Source organism: Odocoileus virginianus, chromosome 20 (genome assembly GCF_023699985.2).
Source record: "Odocoileus virginianus isolate 20LAN1187 ecotype Illinois chromosome 20, Ovbor_1.2, whole genome shotgun sequence".
Lineage (NCBI taxonomy): Eukaryota > Metazoa > Chordata > Mammalia > Artiodactyla > Cervidae > Odocoileus > Odocoileus virginianus.
In genome coordinates this window covers 40,523,108-40,547,109 of record NC_069693.1, presented here as the reverse complement: position 1 = coordinate 40,547,109, position 24,002 = coordinate 40,523,108, and the positions used below count along the sequence as shown (strand labels likewise).

At 39.9% G+C, this 24,002-nt stretch overlaps 1 long non-coding RNA gene across 3 annotated transcripts in view; it reads left to right on the top strand.

Annotated features, from left to right (window-relative positions):
* The window catches only part of LOC110139726 (uncharacterized), a 78,776-nt gene that overhangs the window by 47,942 nt on the left and 6,832 nt on the right, over positions 1-24,002 (top strand). Inside the window, exon 7 of one of the 3 annotated variants that reach the window (XR_011482239.1) lies at positions 23,369-23,906. The exons of 1 other annotated variant lie outside the window; for it this stretch is intronic. This is a non-coding gene — a long non-coding RNA (uncharacterized lncRNA). Of the gene's footprint in view, positions 1-4,891; positions 6,073-23,368; positions 23,907-24,002 lie in introns of those variants that run through there. One more of the 3 variants, XR_011482236.1, reaches the window with a different exon arrangement.

Genomic DNA, 24,002 nt, shown 5'->3' with positions numbered 1-24,002 from the left:
ACTGGCTCTTTTAGTTCACACGTTCATATGTTATTTTCTAAAGTCCAACAACTGAGCCAGGGAGACTGGTCCTGAGTTGTTTCTATTTTAGTCACAGATAGATTCTCTATAGAAGGAAAGGGCTGTGAACTTCAGGGTTTAGCTGTGTTCCTTCTCTGAACTTTGCTTCCTAAAGTAGAGTTAATCCTGCCGATTCCTACCACAGTTTCACTGCTGATCAGATTTCAGACTCTCCTAGGCCTTTTCCTTTGGCTTCCCTGACTCAATCTCTGAGGCTTCATTTTGCTCAGTAGGAACCGGACACCACACTTCCTTGGTTTCTCATGTCTTGGAGTTGGCTGCATGCACACAAAGAGCCCAGATAAATTCTTCTACCAGCAAGCAAGTGACCTTGAACTTGGCTTTGGTCCACTATTGGCAGGATGATGGGTTGGGTTAGTCAGGGTTTTTTAGAATCCAATCATGTGTGTATATCATTTTTCCAATTTTTAATCATGTTTATGAACATATACTCTTATTTACTTAATATTTTCCTTTTAATTGACTCATTACATTTACTCAATAAATTTTTTTTTGTGAAAAAGACATCTTTACTTACCTTCACAGATGGAGAACCAATTGGCATAAAAGAAGATGATAGAAGAAAAAAAATATAAGGAAAACACAAGACAAAAAAAACTGTTATCAAATTCTGGCTAAATTCCAGAGATTCTGGAGGGGATGTGGAGAAAAGAGAACCCTCTTACACAGATGGTAGGAATGTAAATTGATTCAGCCACTATGGAGAACAGTTTGGAGATTTCTTAAAAAATTAGAAATAAAATTATCACATGACCCATCAATCCCACTACTGTGCAAATACCCTACGAAAACCATAATTCAAAAAGACACGTGTACCCCAATGTTCATTGCAGCACTATTGACAATAGCTAGGACATGGAAGCAACCTAAAAGTCTGTACAGATGAATGGATACAGAAGCTGTGGCACAGCACACAATGGAGGCCTTCCCTGGTAGCTCAGCTGGTGCAGAATCCACCTGCAATCCAGGAGACACCGGTTCAACTCCTGAGCTGGGAGAAGAGATAGGATACCTACTCTAATGTTCTTGGTCTTCCCTGGTGTCTCAGGCAGTAAAGAATCTGCCTGCATGAGACCTGGGTTTGATCCCTGGGTTGGGAAGATCCCCTGGAGAAGGGAAAGGCTACCCACTCCGGTATTCTGACTTGGAGAATTCCATGGACAGAGGAGACTGGCAGGCTGCAGTCCATAGGGTCACAAAAAGTCAGACACACAGATTGACTTTCACTTTCACTTTATATACAATAGAATCTTACTTAGCTATAAAAAGGAATGCATTTGAGTGAGTTCTAGTGAGGTAGATGAAACTAGGGCCTGTTATACAAGTGAAGTGAGTCAGAAAGATAAAAACAAATATTGTATATTAACACATACTTACAGGATCTGGAAACATAGTATTGATGAACCTATTTGCAGGGCAGGAATAGAGATGCAGACATAGAGAACAAACTTGTGGACACAGTAGGGGAAGGAGAGGGTGGGATGAACTGAGAGAGTAGCGTTGAAACATGTGCATTACCATATGTAAAACAGATAGTTAGCGGGAAATTGCTATACAACACCGGGATCTCAGCCCTGTGCTCTGTGACAACCTGGAGGGGTGGGATGTAGGTACGAGAGGGACGGACACATGTGTACTTACGGCTGATTCACGTTGCTATGCAGCAGAAACCAACACAGCATTGTAAAGCAATTATGCTCAATTAAAAAAACTTCTAGCTACACTCTGTTGCTTGCTAAGGATTCTGGGCTATAGGTTCACTTGTGGTTTCTAAAAAAAGGGGCCTGGACCAGTGTTAGAGACACCCTAAGACCCACAGAGAACTGTCTTCCTCTACAGCTGTTCAGAAGGATAGGATAAGAGCTGAATGTGAGGGCTGGCTGCACCCTACAGCAGCTCAAATCAGCTCGTGTATTAAGTACACCCTGTGCTTTGAGAATTCTGAACTCCATCATCTTTAAGGCTCTTCTGGCCCTAACCGCTGGTTCATCTTCCTTGTCTACATCACAGAACTGCTGAGAGATACTGGTGAGAGCATGGGGTGAGGGGACGTGCGGAACCATGACATGCTACCTGCTCCCCCCTACCCCTCTGGACCGGGCATGTCCTCACTTCCTGTGAGTGGGAGAGGGTCTGACATGTGGGGAAGTGCTCCTGCCTCCATGAAAGCACCTTCCTGTCTGATCCCTAGGTGTCTTTGGCTCTTCTATCAGAGATAAACTCCTTGGCTTAAGGTTTCTAGAGCTCAGCAAATGTGCAAGCTTCCTGGTGGCAGTGGGTAACTTGGACCCATTTTCTAGACTCCATGTATCATTTTATAGCACCTGGGACTGAGCTGATCAGTCCTTTCCTGGGAGGAATGGCAAGTCTCAAGGTTGGTTAAGGAGTGTCTTGATGTCAGGCCACGGGGAGCAAACAAGAAAGCAGAGATGAGCTCAACCCTCCAGTGTCATGGTTTTGCCAAGGTCCATCCTTGGCTTCTGACCTCTGTCTTCAGCATGAATAGAGCTTGGCTTGGACCCCAGTTATAATGACTATGGAAGGGCTTGTAACTCCTTAAACCATAGGGAGGATTGGAAATAACTATGGAGGGTTGAAAAGAGAACCTTGCTATTTGGAACTGATAACAATGTATGATGCAAGGAACTCAAACCTGGGGCTCTGTGACTACCTAGGGGGGTGGGATGCGGTCAGAGATGGGAGGGATGTTCAGGAGAGAAGGGCATGTGTATACCTGTGGCTGATTCACGTTGATGTATGGCAGAAACCAACACAATATTGTAAAGCAATTGTCCTCCAATTAAAATAAATTATAAAAAATAAAAATAAAACCTCCCCAAGCATGGGGCCTGACACAGAGTAACTCCCAACTGTTATTATTATTATTATTTTTTGTTATTATTATTATTACCATTATCCCTGACAAATACCACTTTCTCAACCTAGCTCCCCTTTGCTGTCTTTCACGACACTTAAATAGGGCCTGACCTGTCTAACTTACCTGTGAAAAGAGTAGAAACAACACTCGCCAACTTTTAAAAATGCTTGTCATTTGTCCCAGGCCTTGTGCTAAGTTTATATGTAGCAGTTTACTTCATCCCTTCAACTACCCCACAGGACAGAGGCTCTTCACTTTAGACTAGAGAAAACTCAGTTTAAGTGGCTTGGCCAAGATGACCGTGTGATTAGGCAGCTGAGCTAGTATTCAGGTCTAGCTTCCAGCCCTGTTCTTTTCTAGCATTTTCAGAGAAGCAGTTTGGTTTGGGTGGGAATCAGAATATCTTTACATTTGTCTAGGACAGAAGTCCCCAAGTCTTGGCTTTCTTCTGAATGCCATATAGATGAAATTCTCAAGCCACCAAGATCAGGTAAATGAATGAAGAGGAAGAGAAGGAGAGAGAGAGAGAGACTTCAGTCTCATCCTTGGTTATAGCCAGGATCTTTGGGATGGATCCTTGGAATGGGTATTTTTGAAGAATTCTCCCAGTGATTTAGCCAGACATGGGAAGCTATGCCCCCAAATCTGTGAGGTACTTTACTCCATGAATAGTGAGAAAATGAAAGTCACTCAGTTGTGTCCGACTCTTTGTGACCCCATAGACTATACAGTCCATGGAATTCTCCAGGCCAGAATGCTGGAGTGGGTATCCTATCCCTTCTCCAGGGGATCTACCCAACCCAGGAATCGACCCAGGTCTCCCGCATTGTAGGTGGATTCTTTACCAGCTGAACCACAAGGGAAGCCCAAGAATCCTGGAGTGGGGAGCCTGTCCCTTCTCCAGGGGATCTTCCTGACCCAGGGATCGAATCTGGGTCTCCTGCATTGTAGGAGAATTTTTTGCCAGCTGAGCTATCAGGGAAGCCCATGAATATGAGTAGTGGTGTCTACTAAATGTTATTTTGAAAGGATATGTTCTTTAATTTGCCAAAGATGAAGTATAGCATTTCAGGATAGGAAAAGATTTATATTCTGTAATCCCAATGGGCATTGTTAGACAACCATAATCTTCAACTCGTTTTATTCTTGTTTTTTCTTTTTTTCTTCTTTTTCCCCTCCCTCCCTTCCTTTCATTATCTATCTATCTAATTTATTTATTAATATTATTAAGTTTCTTTCTTTCTTTTCTTTTTGTATAAAGACTGCCAGGATTCCTTTTCTATCATGGGGTGGGTGTTTGGGTCCTGATGATGAGAGATGACTGAATCTTGTATGGGAATTGGTGATGTAAGCGTGAGAAGTGTCGTCACCATTGTCCTTTCCTGCCTGGAAGTGCAGAAGGATGCTCTGCCCCGGGAGCTGAGATGACTGCTGAAGGATGAAGTATTAGGCCCATGGCCCCAACGCTTCTAGCCCTTGCTCCCCAAATCTCTGCTGAGAGCAGACCTGACTTGTTCTTCTATTTTTTTAGTTCATTGGTCTCACCATTTGACACATTGAGATGCAAATAGAATTTGCTTCTAGCTGACTTCTTTAAACATAAAGGATTCTTCCTTGAATCCATTTTCAGAGTCCACAAACTATTGCCTTTCAGAGGAGGAGACTGATCCATGAGGGAGGTAATGGAATAAAAAATGGGGCAGGGGCACCTCTCAAGGTGCTGAGAAGGCAGTGGCAGTACCTCTTGGCATTCCAGGCTGCTGCTTCTTTCCTTGGATCTGGGCAATCAAGGCTTGATGCTGCTAGTAAACCCCCTGATCTCTTATTTTCTAGGAAGTCAGACATTAAAATTCCCCTCATTAAGTTTGTACTAGGCACACAGGAGTACGTTAAGGGTGTACATGGTCACCTGCTTATTTCACCTATATACAGAGTACATCATGCGAAATGCCGGGCTGGATGAAGCACAAGCTGGAATCAAGATTGCTGGGAGAAATATCAGTAATCTGAAATATGCAGATGACACCACCCTTACGGCAGAAAGTGAAGAGTAACTAAAGAGCCTCTTGATGAAAGTGAAAGAGGAGAGTGAAAAAGCTGGCCCCAAACTCAACATTCAGAAAATGAAAGCCATGGCATCCGGTCCCATCACTTCATGGCAAACAGATGGGGAGACAATGGAAACAGTGACAGACTTTATTTTCTTGGGCTCCAAAATCACTACAGATGGTGACTGCAGCCATGAGATTAAAAGACTCTTGTTCCTTGGAAGAAAAGCTATGGCCAACCTAGACAGTGTATTAAGAAGCGGAGACATTACTTTGCCAACAAAGGTCCATCTAGTCAAAGCTATGGTTTTTCCAGTAGTCATGTATGGAGGTGAGAGTTGGACCATAAAGAAAGCTGAGTGCCAAAGAATTGATGCTTTTGAACTGTGGTGTTGGAGAAGACTCTTGAGAGTCCCTTGGACAGCAAGGAGATCCAACCAGTCAATCCTAAAGGAAATCAGTCCTGAATATTCATTGGAAGGACTGATGCTGAAGCTGAAACCCCAATACTTCGGCCACTGATGTGAAGAGCTGACTCATTGGAAAAGACCCTGAAGCTGGGAAACACTGAAGGCAAGAGGAAAAGGGGATGATAGAGGATGAGATGGTTGGATAGCATCACCAACTAGATGGACATGAGTCTAAGCAAGCTCTGGGAGTTAGTGATGGACAGGGAAGCCTGGCGTGCTGTAGTTCACAGGGTCGCAAAGAGTCGGGACATGTCTGAGTGACTGAACTGAACTAGGCACATAGTTTGTCAGTGAGAGTTCTGACTTGTGAATGCACCAGGGAACTTTCATTTTGTTCCCACCAGTTAAAATCTCAGCGCCTCCCCCCCCCAAAAAAAAAAAAAAAAAAAAAAATCTCAGGCCCCTGCCATGACACGTATGCTGTAGTTGAAATTCTGAAACTATGTTCTAAGGTCACCATCCAAATACATGTAGAGATGCCTTTGCATTCTCTAATGGGACTGTATCCTTCACCAAATGTGTTTCCATTGGTTTCTAATAGACTTTCAGCAAGCTCCCTTAAAAAAGCAGAGAAATAAAATTTTTTCATTTTTAATCTACTATCTAGTTTTGTCTTTCTCTCTGAGAAATCAAATTAGGGAAATGGTAAATGAAAATTATAATTTTGCCTAAAACATTTAGATGTTTTAGTGATGCTTAAGAATTTCTCATAGATACTAAAAGAAAACACTTTGCATATTTACTATAAAATGGTACTTTTAAAGAAGCAGATTCTATCTCTGCATGTTTTGTACTATAATAGTTCTAGAATCAGAACAATGAGTTCTAGGAAATGAATGGAAAAAAATGGCCAATTCTCTTACTCCAAAAAGGATGACTTTTTTCTTTTGCTAAAAAGGGTCATGCTTTTACCAAAGGAGGAGATTTTGTGGTCCTCAGCATCCCTGGAAAATGCTCTTACATAAATTGAGTGTTGTTACAATGTTGGGACAGTTGAGTTAATTCAGGAGTGTGTGTCCAACTATTAGATTGAAACAACAATTTTTGGCCAAGGCAAGAATGATGAAATTAAGCCGTGGTCAAATCTCCTGTGGTTGGGATCAGGATGAGGAGTTGATTGGGTGTCTTGGCCAAAACTAAAAAAAGAGCTAAATTTCTGAAATTAGACCAAGACATTTTTTCCCCTTGTGGTAAGAAAATCTCTGAGAAATAATAGTTTTAAGGTAGAATGTCTTTGAAATTCAAAGGCAAGAAAATCACTGAGCAATTCTTTTCTTTGCTATGATACGTTCAGAAAAAACTTGCAGGTTTTACAGAGGGATCCATGATTTTAAATACCAAAGGAGACCTCCTTTGCCCTTTTCTCTTACCCCCATGACTGTCTGTCAAAGCTGAGGCACCCCATAAATTCCCATCACATGGGCTTCCCCATCAGTAACAGAAAATGGAATTTAGGGTCAGTTTATGGGGTGACATTGTTGTGGCTGACAAATTATTCATGCCAAAAACCTGTTGTGAATGCTGATTGAGTGCCGTGTACATTTTCTGCAAAGGAGCTCAAAGGGTACCGAATTTAAACTGTTTAAAAGGTTTTGAGAGAGACAGAGTATCATGTTTAGGTATTCAGCTGCATTAGCCCCTTTGAGAGATTTAATGAATATGTCCACCAAATTTGGTTTTTAAAAGACCAGTTCCATCAAATGGTAAGTTTGCTGGACATAGATGGAGGAACTTGCTTAGTCCAAGGATAGCAAAACCTAAATCTGGATGATGTTTAGAGATCATCTAGTAAAACGCTCACATTTTCCAGATGGAACTGAGGATCAGAAAGAGGAAGTGACTTGACTAGAGTCATATGGGGGCTTGTGGCAGAACTGGAGGTCTTCTGGTTTCCCAGTTTCACGTTTCTTCTGTGTTAATGATCTAAGAGAAACCACACTGTCTCATCTATTTGTACACAGGTAAAGGATTCTAAAATCATCAACTATCCACCTATCATACATCTGCTGTGTTCAGTCACTAAGTCATGTCAGACTCTTTGTAACCCCATGGACTGTGGCATACAAGGCTCCTCTGTCCTTCAGTATCTCTTGGAGTTTGCTTAAATTAAATTCATGTCTATTGAGTCAGTGATGCTATCTAACCATCTCATTCTCTGCCACCCCCTTCTCCTTTTGCCTTCCATCTTTCCTAGCATCAGGGTCTTTTCCAATGAATTGGCTCTTTGCGTCAGATGGCCAAAGTAGTGAAGCTTCAGCATCAGTCCTTTTAATGAATATTCAGGTTGATTTCCTCCCTTCCATAAAATAACATTTATTAACCTTCTTTTCTCTTTGGGGTATTCTGCTGGGTCATGAGGGTACAAGGAGGAAAGAAGCTATATTTATCTTCAAGAAACAGGTCAGACAATATGGTACATTGATTCTGAGGTTTTGTGTAGTTTCCTACTGGAACATGGAAAAGATGTGTTGAAATCTGATTGGACCTAATTGAAGAGGGCTGCAAATGAAATATAACACCTATGCTGAGTCTTGGAGGAGAGAGAATATAAGTTTTTCAACTTTGTTCTTTTTCAAAATTATTTTAGCTATTTAAGTTCCTTTGATTCTTCATATAAATTTTATAATTGACTTGTCAGTATCAACAAAAGCATGGATACTGTACTTAATCTTTTCAAGGACCTAATATTTGGTTTCATTGTTTTCCTCTATTGTTTTTCTATTCTCTCTTTGATTTATTTCTGCTAATATTTATTATTTCCTTCTTTCTGCTTGTTAAGGGTTTAGTTTGCTCTTCTTTTTCTAGTTTCTCAAGATGAAAGTTTAGATTATTGATTTGAGATCTTTCTTCTTTTGTAATATAGGCATTTGTAGATATAAATTTCCCTCTAAGCATTGCTTTAACTGCATCTCATATTTTGTTTTGTTCTCATTTCCATTCATATCAAGGTATTTTCTAATTTTCTTTGGATTTGTTTGCTGACCCATTCTTCAGTTGGGAGAGTGTTGTGTAATTTTCACACATTTATAAAATTTTCTAATTTCTTTTTCTTACTGATTTATAATTTTATTTCATGTTTAGAGAATATAGTTGGTATGATTTTAAGACTTTTAAATTTATTGAAATTTGTTTTGTGACCTAACATATGGTCCTATGCTGGAGAATGTTCCATGTGCACTTGAAAGAATGTATATTCTGTTGTTCATGGTGGAGTATTCTATAGATGTCTACAGGGTTTAGTAGTTTATAGTGCTATTCAAGTCTTTTTTTTTGGTTGTTTGTTTATCTTCTTCACAATTGTTCTATCCATTATATAAAGTGAGAATTTAAGTCTCAGTTTTATGGTTGATTGCCTACATTTCTTTCAATTCTGTCAGTTTTTGCTTAATAAATTTTGGGGCTTTGTTGTTAGATGCATATATATTTATAGTTGGTACATCTTTTTGTTGAACCTACACATACCATTACAAAAGGTCCTTTTTATGTCCAGGCACTGGGCTCTTTGAAGCTTTGAATGATGCTTTCACTGGAAATTTCATCTTAATGAACAAGTACTGTTCATGATCTTCAATGTTAATAACTTACTATGTTGCTTTTTGAACCAGCCATTTAAAGACTTGTGTACAACAACATTTGAAACTTGCTCTTGTAAAGTCATACCCCCAGGAAGAATGACTAAATCTGTTTTAAATATTTTTGTCCTCTTACTTTATTGATTCTGTCAGGTGATCTCTGTTAGCATCCCAAACCAGCTGGCTGAGGTTATTTCAGGCTTATTTGTTTTCCTGAAATAGTACTGTTTGTTCAAAGTAAAGTACTTGAGAGAGCCTTTTACAACATGAGAGACTTCAGGCCGACTTAAAATATAATCCACTCCCTCTTATTGAAGAAATAATTTGGGGGGGAAGTAAGCTCGCCTGATATTCAAGTGTATACAGTCTCTAGCTATCTCAGCTGGCATTTTGATTCTATTTTATAAAGCGGCTCAGCAGATCACACATAGTGTCCTATCCACTTCTTTACCTCTGGCTCTCTGGTGCTTTGGAAGTTGTTCCTTACAGGGCACTGGACCTTACCAAGGAGGACCCTTGGGAAGTAGCATGTGGGTTCCAGCTCGGGATACAGCTTCGTGTGTCTGGGCCTCAGGAGAGTCTTGACTCAGCCTCCTGATCTGTTTCCATCCATTCTGCCAGATAACTAATAGGCTTGCTCAGCTAAGTAGGAAGCTCGGGAAACAAGAGAGCCTTGCTCTGTTTTCCATAAAAAACAATTTTCTTCAGGACACCAAAGGGATGAGGGTCTTTCAAAGCCAGCATCATAACTCCTGGGTTCATTGCTGCTGACTTGAATCCCTCAGTGAAGGGCATTCTCAGAGTCACGTGTTTAGGAGGAAAGTCGATCTTACAGTCAAACCCACACACACACCCTACACCTACAATAGTGCTTGGTGCTCTTCATGGAGTCGTAGAAAATCTTTAGGCTGGAAGCACCCAAGACATTATCTTAAAACAGAACCAGGGGGATGGGAGGAGGAATGTGTTGGAAGTTTGGGATTAGCAGATGCAAGCTATTATATAAAGAATGGATAAACAACAAGGTCCTACTGTGTAGCACAGGGAACTATATTCAATATCCTGTAATAAACCATAATGGAAAAGAATATGAATAAGAATCGATATCTATATCAAAATCATTTAGCTGTACACAAGAAACTAACACAGCATTGTAAATTAACTATATTTCAATAAAACAAATTTAAAAAAAAAGACACAGTCAAAGAATCCTTCTATTTCATTCACATGGAACTGTGTTTGGGCCCAAAGACATTGGCTTATTTCTCAATGTGTGTTTCCAGATGTAGCTGAAAAATGCACATTTTGAAAAACCAGATCATCTGGCTTTAAACTATCCATTGAAAGTAAGAGTACCAGTGAGGCTGTCAACTAGGCACTATGTTCAGGGTTTACTGTTTATTGAACCCTCTTGTTCTCTTCCCACCTCCCTCTTACCCCCAACCATTGTTCTCCCTTTTAAAGAGATCAGATGGAGAAATGAATAGGCTTTGCCTGGATTAAAGAAAAAAGAATAAGAAAACAAAGCTCAAAGAGATGTGATACATGTCTTTCAGCACTTAGGAGCCTGTGTGATCTAGGCTTAGTTTGAGCGATCACAGAGATAAAACTGAAGCTATTAGAGATTGTGGGGGTATAGAACTGTTCTAGAAGAGCTTTCTGTTTGCTGAGAGGGTCCAAAGAAATAATGGCCTGCTTTGGGAAGTAATACAACTTTTGCTTCTGGAGACAGTAAAATATGACCTTGATGATGAGTCATTAATTTATTATGTGTTAGCAATATATATTTGGAACCCTATTGTTCTGGATTCTGTTATAGGATCTGGGGAAATAGCTGTGAACGACAGCAGCAGGGTACTTGTTCTCAAGGAGCTTCTGTTTTAGTGGAGTGGAGGATGCAGCCCATAAACAAGGAAACCAAATATTGTAAAAATTAGAGATTGTGATTCCTGTTAGGAAAGACATAGGCTGCTATGGTAGGGAATGAAAAGGGTCCTGACATCCATCATTTCCAGGATGATTTATATGGAAATTGGACCTCACCTTGGACATTGGTTTCTTAACAATTCTGGGAAAGTGATTCTATGACAGCAGTGATCGCTTTGCTGCCCAGGAATTCAAGATAATCCAGGACTTTTTGGGTTCAGTTTCTTGGAAACCAATGGAGTGCAATATAGGGCTTGAAAAATCAACCCTTGACCCAGCAATGCCAGCTCCCTGAATCTTGTTTGCTGTTGATTTTTAGTCCAGTTTGGACTTTACTGTTTTTGGCCAAAGGTCATTGTGTTGATTTTTTTTAGCAGAAAGACCTCAGGTTAAAAGAACTGGCTTGATGTCTAGATTTCTTTTAAAAATCACCTTCCGAGGTCTGTCCCAGACGCAGGCTCTCCACATGACGCTAGAAGGGCAAGGATAAGGACAGTTCATCCTATTCACCTTCTCTGTGTGACCCACTGAGATCTTTTTTAAAATTAATTAATTAATTTGTTTGTTCTTGGTTGCACTGGGTCTTTGTTGCTGTGTGCGGGCTGCCTCTGGTTGTGGTGAGCACGGACTACTCTTCATTGCGGTGCATGGGCTTCTCATTGCAGTGTGGTGGCTTCTCTTGTGGAACATGGGCTTTAGGCACTCAGGCTTCAGTAGCTGCAGCACACAGGCTCAGTAGTTGTGGCACATGACGGGCTTAGTGCTTGGAGGCATGTGGAATCTTCTTGGAGCAGAGACTGAACCCACATGCCCTGCTTTGGCAGGCAGATCCTTATCCACTGTACCACCAGGGGAGTCCCTGGGTTTTATTTTTTTTTTAAGCCAACATTTAAAATTGGGATGCTGGGTTTTACTTAAAAACCCAGATTTCTGATTTTTCTTGCAAAAGCTGAAGATCTGTCAAGAAATGCCCACATTCCAACATGGAGTCATCAGTTGGAGACACAGAGCAACAGCCGTCTTTAGATGAGTTGTGAGTTCTCTGTTTCACCCTGGTTACTGTTCAGCCCAGCTCACTCATTTCTGAGACCTGCTTGGCTCAATGCTGAGTTAGTGACATCAGAGGCACTCCACAGGGAGCTGCCCGTACACAGAAATCCCATAGTAACCATTGCATCGAGTGGGATCCAAAGCAATTTAAGAACAGATTTTGATACTGGAAGAATTGTTTCCTTTCTTAAAAGCATTAAAAATAAGCCAAGAAAAAAAAAAAAAGAAAAAATTCTGTGTTCTCGATCAGATCTGTGCAAATTTTAACAATCTTAAACATATTCTTCCAGATAAAAATATCTGAATGTTTTGTCTTAATCATTATCTTGCTGATTTGCACTTAGCATGCAATCTAGAAACCCGAGAACAATCTTAATCCTTTTGGCAAAGTTCTCTAGGGTACTGATGCCCTAAAGATGTGAAACTTTCCAAATATCTTCTCAGGTGCTGGAAAGGAGGAGATTCTCTATACTTGAGAAAATGTGTTTCTTTGACAGAGAGGATACCCTTAGACTTTGGACTCTTGTCTTTCATCCTTTCACTTTGGCAACTGAGATAAAAAAAGATGGCTTTCGGGAGTTTCCAATGCCTCTCTGATAAAGAGTGAATTGCTTAGGAGACAAAGTGTGATTCCCAGAGGCTGAATACCATTGATAATGACAATAGCAATAGTAATAATAAAAAAGAATTTTTAAAAAGCAGCTCCATTTCTTGAGCATTTACCAAGACTTAGACCTTGTTCTGAGAAAGCCCTGTTTACTACCTCCCTAACTTCTTTGCAACCCCCCTGTGAACTCAGGTCTACTGCTATTCCCATCTTTCAGATGAGGAAACTGACCCTGAGGGGTTCAGTGACTTGTTTAGGGCTTCACAGCTAGGTATGTTCAAGCTGGGATGCAGCTCTGGTCTCCAGAGCCCAAGTGTTTCACCAAAAAAAAAAAAAACAGTTGCAGAAGCAGAATCGACCCATCTGAGGTTCTCTTTCTATACTTTATTTGGACTAGATGAAGCCTCCTAACTCCCAGCTTTCTAGATTTGCACAGCCCAATATGGTAGCTACTAGCCCTGTGTGACTATTTAAATGTAAGATGGCTATGATCACATAAAATGAAAACATCACTGCTCAATCACACTGACCACATTTCAAGGAGTTCAAAAGCCACATATGTCTCAAAAGCCCACGGTACTGAGCCCTGAAGATAGAGAACATTTCCATCTTCGCAGAAAGCTCCTTTGGCCACACTGTTGTTGATGAAGAAATCAAGACTCAGAGAGGCAAATAGACTTGTCTAAGACACACAGCAAGACCCAAGATTTGAAAAGTGCCCATTTCGCTGCCAGGTCTTAATCCTTTCCTTGATTCTCTGCTGCCAACCTCCTACACATCTTTTTTTTTTTTTTTTTTAATCTGTGCAACAAGACTTTGTTTATCAAGAGCAAGCAGTAGATGTTTTATTTCATCTGTGCATCGCACTCCAGCTGCCCAATCCTTGCTCTCGTCCAGGGCCGAGCACACAGTAGGGCCCTTACAAGCCCCAAGCACATAGTAGGGTCTTCACAGTCACTCTCTCCTTTCCTTTCCTATTCTCCACTTTCAAAATGACAGTGGGAGTTCTGGCAAGCATCAGGCCTCAAGTTTTAAGTAAAATGTGTTATTCTAATTTTTTTTTTTTGAACTGCAAACTTAATTGCATAAAGCAGAAAGATGGTTTTTATTTGAAAATCTCGAAGGACTAGTATGCTTAGTGAGAAGAGAGGGGCTGAGGGGACCTGTAATGTTTACCTTTCTCGAGGTGAGAGTGGGGGTAGGGTGTGTGGACACCCGAGCCTTCAGGACCTGGGCTCTAGCTCTGTCTTGTAAGAATCTTAACCAGAGTTTTGGGTAGGTGTATAGACCCTGGAGACTGCAAGATCTGGGCTGCTGCTCCAGCTTCAGCAGGTAACAGCTGTGTAAGGTTGGACAATTTATGCAACCTGTTTGAGCCTGCACTTCATAGTTTGTAAAGTAGTCTGACCTCCTAAGATCAGGAAGCATCTCTGTGATAACTCATGTAAAAGACCAGCAAGTACTCTGACCCATTACCTGACATACACAGTTGTTTTAATAGCCTCACTGTAAATTAGTTATTTACCATTTATCACTCTCACTGAACTGAAGGTTTCTCAAGGGCAGGGTCCATGTCCATCTCATTCACTGCTATGCAGAGTACAATTCCCAGCCCTACAGTTTATGTTCAATAAATTTCTATAGTGAAAGAATATTTTAGTCTCAGGAACAGTCTGTGTTAATAAGGACACTTAAAAGTTTATTCCTCTCAGATGCAAAATCTCAGCTCTAACAGTTTTGTCAGGCAGTTGTCTGACCACAACTTGAATGCCTCCAATGATGAGAAGCTCACTCCCTACGAATGGCCTTTTTTCAGTCTGGACCTCACTATTGGGCTGGAGGGCAATCACATATGTCCTGTGAATCACAGACAGAAAATGTCACACTCTTCAAGTGTATCTGGCAGTGTTGTTCAGCCACCCATCTCAGCCTAAGTAGAAACAAGGCCATACAAAGTGAGTCTCCAGACAGTTCTGTGGAGTTTCATGCCTATCACTGGGGGTGGGGAGAGAGGTGGAAAAATGAACCTAGAGAATCTGGCTATAAAACACATTACCTGCATTTATGGTCCTTGTGCCCCAAGGTCTGGGATAAAGTGAAGAAGGAAAAACATTCCACTCTGGCTCTCAGTGACCCCTAAAAGAAACCCCCCGTGGAGTCATTTAGGATAGTAATTTAAGTATAAACTCAAGCCTGCGTTCCTAACCTTCCCTCCATAAACTCAGAAGCCTCATGATGATCGGTACCAAATTGCTTGAAAATGTGGCCCAGAACCCTTCCAGATGAGGGCCGTGCTCAGAGAAATAAAAAGTTAAGGGCATGTTGCTATGGCATTAAAATCAAGGGAGTATGCACGAATCTCAAACTGTGCACAGAAAATATGTTCTTTTTGTGTGCCCTGATCATGAAAGGCTAAGCCAGCAAAAGTCATTAAAATGTCAGACAGGGAGCTGGGTGGGAAAAAATGCATGTTTAAAAGTAAACATGTAGCTCTGTGATAATTGTGTTCCCTGAAAAACTAAAGATGACGCAAAGAAAGAAAAAAGAATTGGGAATAAAGAAGAAGTCAAAGAGAATGGGCGACATGGTTCCTTCCTACCCCAGTTTGAGGAAATGGCATGATCATCCATTCATTTGCTTCAACTGAGTACCTTAGAGCCATCTTTGATTCTTTCCTTTCATTAGTCCTCTGCATCTAATCAACCAGCAAATTCCAAGTCCCAACTTAGCTCTAAAATATCAGGTTGAACCATATGAAGCTGCCAATAATATAGCTTCTTTGACCTACAAAAAGGCAATTGCCTATGACTCAATGTAATTAAATCTTAAATCAGCCCTTTTTTCTATCACCACTGCCATCACCCTGGTCCAAGACACCATAATCATTTCCCTGGACTTTGCCCTGGTCTCCAATTGTCTTCCTTTTTCTACTCTAGTTTTCTTCTAATCCTTTATTCTTTAGCTTAGATATCAGAGTGGACCATGTCAATCTCCTGCTTAATACACTGGGTTGGTCAAAAGTTCCTTTGCTCTTTAAGTAAGAATAAAAGATACATTTTTTTCATTTTCTTTTTTTTTAAAAAATATTTTTATTTATTTGGATGCACCAGGTCTTAGTTGTGGCACATGGTATTTAGTTCCCTGAGCAGGGATTGAACTCAGGCCCACTTCATTAGGAGCGCAGAGTCTCAGCCACTGGGCCACCAGGGAAGTCCGCATTTTTTCATTTTCATCAAGAACTTTATCGAACAACTTATTCACGGTTTTATTCCACTACCTTTTGCCTTTTTTAAGGCAACTTTATAATTCTACCTTCCCCAAACTTTTTATCTTTTTGAGCAAAGAACTGTTCCAAGTGCCTTTTATAGTCTTCCAGGGAATGGAAATTTTTCCTATTAAGGAGAATTTGGTAAAGACTGAAATAAATGGTAATTCAAAGGTGTAATGTCTGGTGAATATGGCAGATAAATTAGAACTTCCCAGCCAAGTTGTAACAGTTTTTGCCTGTTCATCAAAGAAACATGAGGTCTTATGTAATCCTGATGGAAGATTATACATTTTCTGTTGACTAATTCTGGATACTTTTCTTCGAGCACTGATTTCAGTTGGTCTAATTGGGGGTAGTATGTTTTCGAGTTAATCATTTGATTTTCTGGAAGGAGTTCATAATAGAGGATTATGAGCTTCCAATCCCTTCCAACCCCACTGTATACACAGATCACCTTCTTTGGATGAAGACTAGCCTTTGGTGTGGCTGGTTGTGGTTCATTTCGCTTGCCTTACGATTGCTTCCATTCCATATTACTATGCAGTATCCATTTTTCATCACTCATCACAATTTGTCTTAAAAACGGAATATTTTCATTACATTTCAGTGAGAATTGCATGCAGCTATATGATAAGGAAAGATTTTCTTTTGTTTAACTTATGAGGAACCCAACCATCAAAGCAATTAACATAACCAAGATGGTGCAAATATTTTTCAGCACTGGATTTGGATATTTTGAGTATGCTGGCTGTCTCCTATGTGGTATAATATTTATTGTTCTCAACTAATGTCTCAATTTGATCGCTATCAACTTTAGCTGATCTGCCTGATTATGGAGCATTGTCCAGCAAGAAATCTCCAGCATGAAACTTCTCAAACCACATTTGACATGTTCAATCAGTCTGCAGCACCTTCTCCATACCCTGCACAACTCATTTTTATGACTTTAAGTTGCATTTTTAGCTTTCTTAGAATAATAAGCATAATATGCTGAAAATACTGCTTTTTTCCCCTTCCATCTTCAGTATTCAAATAGCTACACAAAAATTTACCAATTTTGATAAATTTTTAAAAAATGCACTCTGAGATTGCTGCTGTCACAGTATTTAATACAATTTAACAAAATTGTTTCAAATGAAGTTCAAAACAATGAAGCGCTACTAGAACCAACTTATGGGGAAAAAACCCCAAAAACAATGTTTTGGCCAACCCAATTCTTCAGTGATAAATTTGACAAAGACTTGGTGGCTCGGACAGTAAAGAATCCGCCTGCAAGGCAGGAGGCCTGGGTTTGATCCCAGTCCCCTGGAGAATGGAATGAATACCCACTTCCAATATACTTGCCTGGAGAATTCCATGGACAGAGGTGCCTGGCAGGCTACAGTCTATGTGGTCCCAGAGAGTCAAACACAACTGAGTGACTAACACTGGTCAATTGTCTACTGTACACTTAAAACTACAAAGTGATCTTTAAAGAAATGTAAAAGTTCTATGTAAACAGAGAGGTGCACCATGTTCCTGGGTCAGAAGTCTCAATAGTCATCTTTTCTAATTGGATCTATAGATTTAGATTTAAAGCAACTCCAGTCAAAATCCAGTAGGTTTTTGTCTTATAAAATTGGCAAGCTGATTTTAAAATTCATGTGGGAATGCAAAGGACCTAGAATAGCCAAAATAACTTTGCAAAAGCAGTTCTAAGAGGGAAGTCCCTAACAGTACAGGCCTACCTTCAGAAAGAAGAAAGATTTCAAATTAAAAAAAATCTAACTTCACACCTAAAAGTGTGAAAAAGAATAAAATTAGTTGAAGGAAAAAATAATAAATACCAAAATGGAAATAAAGGGAACTGAAACTAAAGAACAACAGAAAAGATCAATGAAACTAAGTGCTGATTCTTTGAAGAGATAAATGAATTTGATGTCTTTGACAAACTCATCAAGGAAAAAAGGGGGCTTATGTGGTGGCTTAGATGGTAAAGAATCTGCCTGCAATACAGGAGACCCAGGTTTGATCCCTGGGTTGGGAAGATCCTCTGGATAGGGAATGGTAACCCTTTTCAATATTCTTGCCTGGAGAATTCCATGGACAGAGGAGCCTGGTGGGCTGCAGTCCATGGGGTTCCAAGAGTTGGAAAAGATTGAGCAAATGACATACACATCAGGAAAAGAGAGAGAAGATCCAAAAAAATAAAGTCAGAAATGAAAATGGAGAAGTTACAACCAATACCACAACAATACAAAGATCATAAGAGACTACTATGAACAACTATATACCAACAAATAGGACAGTGTAGAAGGAAAGGATAAATTTCTAGAAACCCACAGTCTTCCAAGACTGAACCATGAAGGAATAGAAAATCTCAATAGACTGATTGCAATTCCAGTTCAGTCGCTTAGTCTTGTCCAACTCTTTGCAACCCCATGAACCACAGCATGACAGGCCTCCCTGTCCATCACCAACTCTCAGAGTTCACCCAAACCCATGTCCATCGAGTCGGTGATGCCATCCAACCATCTCATCCTCTGTTGTCCCCTTCTCCTCCTGCCCTCAATCTTTCCCAGCATCAGGGTCTTTTCAAATGAGTTAGCTCTTTGCTTTAGGTGGCCAAAGTATTGGAGTTTCAGCCTCAGCATCAGTCCTACCAATGAACACCCAGGAGTGATTTCCTTTAGGATGGACTGGTTGGATCTCCTTGCAGTCCAAGGGACTCTCAAGAGCCTTCTCCAACACCACAGTATCAATTCTTCTGCATCAATTCTTCTGCACTCAGCTTTCTTTATAGTCCAACTCTCACATCCATACATGACTACTGGAAAAACCATAGCCTTGACTAGACAGACCTTTGTTGACAAAGTAATGTCTCTGCTTTTTAATGTGCTGTCCAGGTTGATCACAACTTTCCTTCCAAGGAGCAAGTGTCTTTTAATTTCATGGCTGCAATCACCATCTGCAGTGATTTTGGAACCCCAAAAAATAAAGCCAAACAATGTTCCCACTGTTTCCCCATATATTACTAGTGATGAAATTGAATCAATAATTTAAAAACTTGCAACAAATAAATGTCCAGGGCCAGATGGTACCACAGGTGAATTCTATCAAATATTTACAGGAGAGTTTGCATGTCCTTCTCAAATTATTCTCAAGAAACTGAAGAAAAAGAAATGCTTTAAAGCTCATTTTACAAGACCAGCATTGCCCTGATACTAAAAGGAGACAAAGATACCACACAAAAGGTAAATTACAAGCCAAGATCCATGATGAAAATAGATGCAAAAATCCTTGGGAAAATATTTACAAACCAAATTCATCAATATATTAAAACAATCATACACACAATCAAGTGGGATTTATTCCAGGTATGAAAGGATGTTTTAACATCCATAAGTTGATTAAAGTTATACACCACTTTCACAAAATGAAAGACAACAATCATATGATAATTGCAGTGGATTCAGAAAAACATTTGACAGTATTCAATATCCATGTGTAAAAAACCTCAACAAAATGGATATAGATATATATATATACTTCAACATAATAAAAGTTGGATATGACAAATTCACATTTAATGTACTCAGTGGTGAAAAGCTGAAAGCTTTTTGCCTAACAGCAAGAGCAAGGCAAGAATACCCACTATCTTTACTTTTATTCAGATTAGCATTGAAAATTCTAGCAAGAAAAATAAAAGACATTCAAATTAGAAAGGAAGAAGTAAAATTATCTCTGTTTACAGATACTCTGATTTTTATGTAGAAAACCAGAAAGACTCACCAAACCAAAATTTGTTAGAATTTTATAAATAAATTCAACAAAGTTGTAGGATACAGTGTCAACACACAGAAATCATTTGCATTTCTATACACTAACAATGAAAAATTTGAAAATTTTGATTTACAATATCATTAAATAGAATAAAATACTTGAGTAAACTTAGCCAAGGACATATAAAACTTATACACTAAAAACTCTAAAACATAGCTGAAAGAAATTAAAGAAGGCATAAATACATTAAAATCCACATGCTCATGGATCGGAGGCCTTAATATTGTTAAGGTCAATATTTCCCAAAACAATCTATTGATTTCATGCAATTACTATCAAAACTCAGCTGTTTAAATAAAGAGAAAGCACCATTCTAAAATTCATATGGAATCTCAAGAGATTCTTAATATCCAAAATACCCCGAAAAAGAACAAAGTTGAAAGTATCGCACTTTCTGATTTCAAAACTTATTGCAAAGCTACAGAAATCAAAACTATGGTACTGGCATAAGGACAAACATACAGATCAATGGAATAGAAGAGAGATATAAGGTCAGATGATGATGCTAAAGCCATTTAATGGGATAAAGATGACCTTTCAACAAGTGGTAATGGGAAAACTGGGTATCTACCTACAAAAGAATGAAGTTGTATTTTTTTCTTTTTATACCATATGCAAAACTTAATTCAAAATGGATTGAAGATCTCAATGTAAGTGCTAAAGGTACAAAACTCTTAGAACAAAAAGTAGGGGGAAAGCTTAAGGACATTGGATTTGGCAATGATTTCTTGGATTTGATACCAAAAGCATAGGTGATAAAAGAAAAGTTAGATAAATTTGTCTTCATCAAAAATTAAACTTTGGTGTACCAAAGGACACTATCAATAGAGTGAAAAGTCAAACCATAGAATCAGAGAAAATATAGTGAAATAATATATCTAATAAAGGATTAATATCCAGAATACACAAGAACTCCTAAAATTCAATGACTAGAAAAATGAAAGCTCAGTCAAAAAATAAACAAAAGACTTGAATAGACATCTTTTCAAAGAAGACTGACAAATGGCCAATAAGCACATGAAAAGAGTCTCATCATCATTACTTATCAGAGAAATGTGAATCAAAACTACAATGAGATTCCACTCTATGCCCATTAGGTGGCTATTTAAAAAAATAAAATAAAAACATAAAATACCAAGTGTGAGCATGGACATAGAGAAATTAGAACCCTTCTGCATTGCCAGTGGGAATGTAAAATGGTCCAGTCACTGTAGAAAAAATTAGAGCAGTTCCTCAAAAAATTAAACATAGAATTACCATATGATCATATGACCCAGCAATTTCACTTCTGGTGTGAACCCTAAAGAATTGAAAGCTGAGTCTCAAAGAGATATCTGTATACCCATGTTCATAGCAACATGATTCACAATAATCCAAAGGGGAAGCAAATATCCATTGAGAATGAATGGATAAACAAAATGTGGGTATATACATTCAAATGTCCCATCACTTCATGGCAAATAGATGGGAAAACAGTGGAAACAGGGGCTGACTTTATTTTTCTGGGCTCCAAAATCACTGCAGATGGTGAGTGCAGCCATGAAACTAAAAGACACTTACTCCTTGGAAGGAAAGTTGTGACCAACCTCGATAGCATATTAAAAAGCAGAGACATTACTTTGCCAACAAAGGTCCATCTAGTCAAGCCTGTGGTTTCTCCAGTGGTCATGTATGGATAAGAGTTGGACTATAAAGAAAGCTGAGTGCAGAAGAATTGATGCTTTTGAAATGTGATGTTGGAGAAGACTCTTGAGAGTCCCTTGGACTGCAAGGAGATCCAACCAGTCCATCCTAAAGGAAATCAACCCTGAATATTCATTGGAAGAACTGATGCTGAAGTTGAAACTCCAACACTTTGGCCACCTGGTGCGAAGAGCTGACCCATTGGAAAAGACCCTGATGCTGGGAAAGATTGAGGGCAGGAGGAGAAGGGGACGACAGAGGATGAGATGGTTGGATGGCATCACCGACTTGATGGACATGAGTTTGAGTAAACTCTGGGAGTTGGTGATGGACAGGGAGGTCTGGCTTGCTGTGGTTCATGGGGTTGCAAAGAGTTGGACACGACTGAGCGACTGAACTGACTGACATTCAAAGGAGTGAAATTCTGGTATGTGTTATGGCATGGATGAACCATGAAGATATGCTGAGTGAAATAAGCCATGAAAGGACAAATATCATATGATGACATTTGTCATAAGTACTTAGAATAGCCAAATTTATAGAGACAGAAATGAGGATGGTGGCTAACATGTTCAATTTTATGTTATTTATGTTTTACTGCAATTAAAAAAAAAATGCTATCTTATGAAGAAAAAAAAATGCTTCAATGGCTTCCCATCACACCTAGAATAAAATCTAATTTCCTTTCATGGCCTGTGAGGTCTTCCAGGACTTGGTCCCTGCTGACCTCACCTGCCACTGCTCTCCCCTTCACTTACTACACTTCAGTCACATTGCTTTTTTTCTTTTCCCTTAACACACAAAAAGTTTTCCTGCCACTGGGTCTTTGCATTTACTGTTTCCCCCTGCCTGGAATATTCTCCCTCCAGCTGGCTCCATGGAGAGCTTGCACTTTCCCTACAGATGCTAGTTCAAATGCCATATTATTTTAATAAAGCACATCCTTGATCATCTATTAAAATCGTACACCTCAAATTATCTAATATGTTTTCTCCGTAAGTTACACTTCATCACAGAACCCTATTTCTTTCCTTTTTCACAATCAAAAATTATCCTTTTAATTTTTTGTTGATGTTTATTCATTTTACACATTTATTAGTGATTACTAGGTGCCACAGGCTTCCTGGGTGGGTAAAGAATCCACCTGCAATGCAGGAGACACAGACCAAAGCAAACTTAATCCCTGGGTCGGGAAGATTCCCTGAAGGAGGGCATGGCAACCCACTTCAGTATTCTTGCCTGGAAAATCCCATGAACAGAGGAGCCTGGTGGACTACAGTCCATGGAGTTGCAAAGATTTGGACATGACTGAAGTGGCTGAGTCTGCGTGCACACACTAGGTGCCACATTCCGTTCCATCTACATTCAGGGTTATATCAATGACATCAATAAAACAGCACTTATATTCTCGTGACAAGATACAGGCACACAGCATAAATTAGTAACATATATATTATATTAAACTATGATAAGTGTCAATGATAAAAATAAAACAGGGTCAGGACAGAGCCTGTTGGGGATGGGATTTACAATTTGCTTGCTTATTGCTTGAATATAAGCCTGTGAAGGCAGGATACTTCTCTGTCTTGATGACTTCAATTTTCCCACTGCCAAGAGTAACCTTGGAAACATGTCATGAATAAATGCTGTGTAGACCAATAATGGTCCAATTTGACTAAGGTGCTTGCTGCAGAAGTATAGGATGGGGATATTGTTTACAGAGTGATCTCAACTTGCCCACTCATCCAGGAAGCTTGTGTCCACTGAGATCCAAGAGATCTTCTTTTTTTATTGTGGTAAAATACACACGAAATTTAGCCACTACCGGTAGGTGCCTATGAATGCGCTTCATCACTGAAGTGTGGAGACCATTTCCTCCTCTTCGTCCTTACTAGGGATGGCTCTTTCCTCATCTCCTTCTGTTTCCAGCTCTTGTGCTGCATTTCACTTTGCTTCTTTTCAGGGATTCAGGTGAGGAAGTATAACCATGGCTGCCCTATTCTGGAACCAAAGAGAATCGGATCAGCAGACGCCTCGGGGATGTTATTTCAGAACTGGGAAAGCACGGACTCCAAGGCAGGGGCCATTCCTCGCAGCCGGGAGTGTTGGGTACAGAACCAGCTCAGAGCGACTTGCCCACATCATGTTTACTCTGTCGTGCCGTGCAAATTGGAGAGTTTGTTTCCACGAACATCTGCGAGGACCAGCTGGACACGTGTTTCCCCTCTCATTAATTTAGGTTCCTAATTAATCGTGCAAAACTCAAACCGAATAAGCAGGAACGGGGACTGAAAATAATCATTAAGAGCCTCCCCAACCCCAGTGCACACAGTCTAATGAAAACTTGGCCCAGGTGACTGGGCCTCCCTTGACTCCGTACCATGCTCTGACCAGGGAGATTATCAGACTGAAATGCTTGGGGAAGCAGACAGATCTCTACCCTCTGACGGGCAGCACAGAACTTAGTGAACAAGTGGAACCTGGGACCAATTTCCTAATAATTCTTAAGAAATCAAGAGTCCTGCATGCTGTGGGCATTCTAGTCAAATTGCTGAGTTCAAACCCTCCCAACAGTGGTAACTGCTGTTCACTTCTCT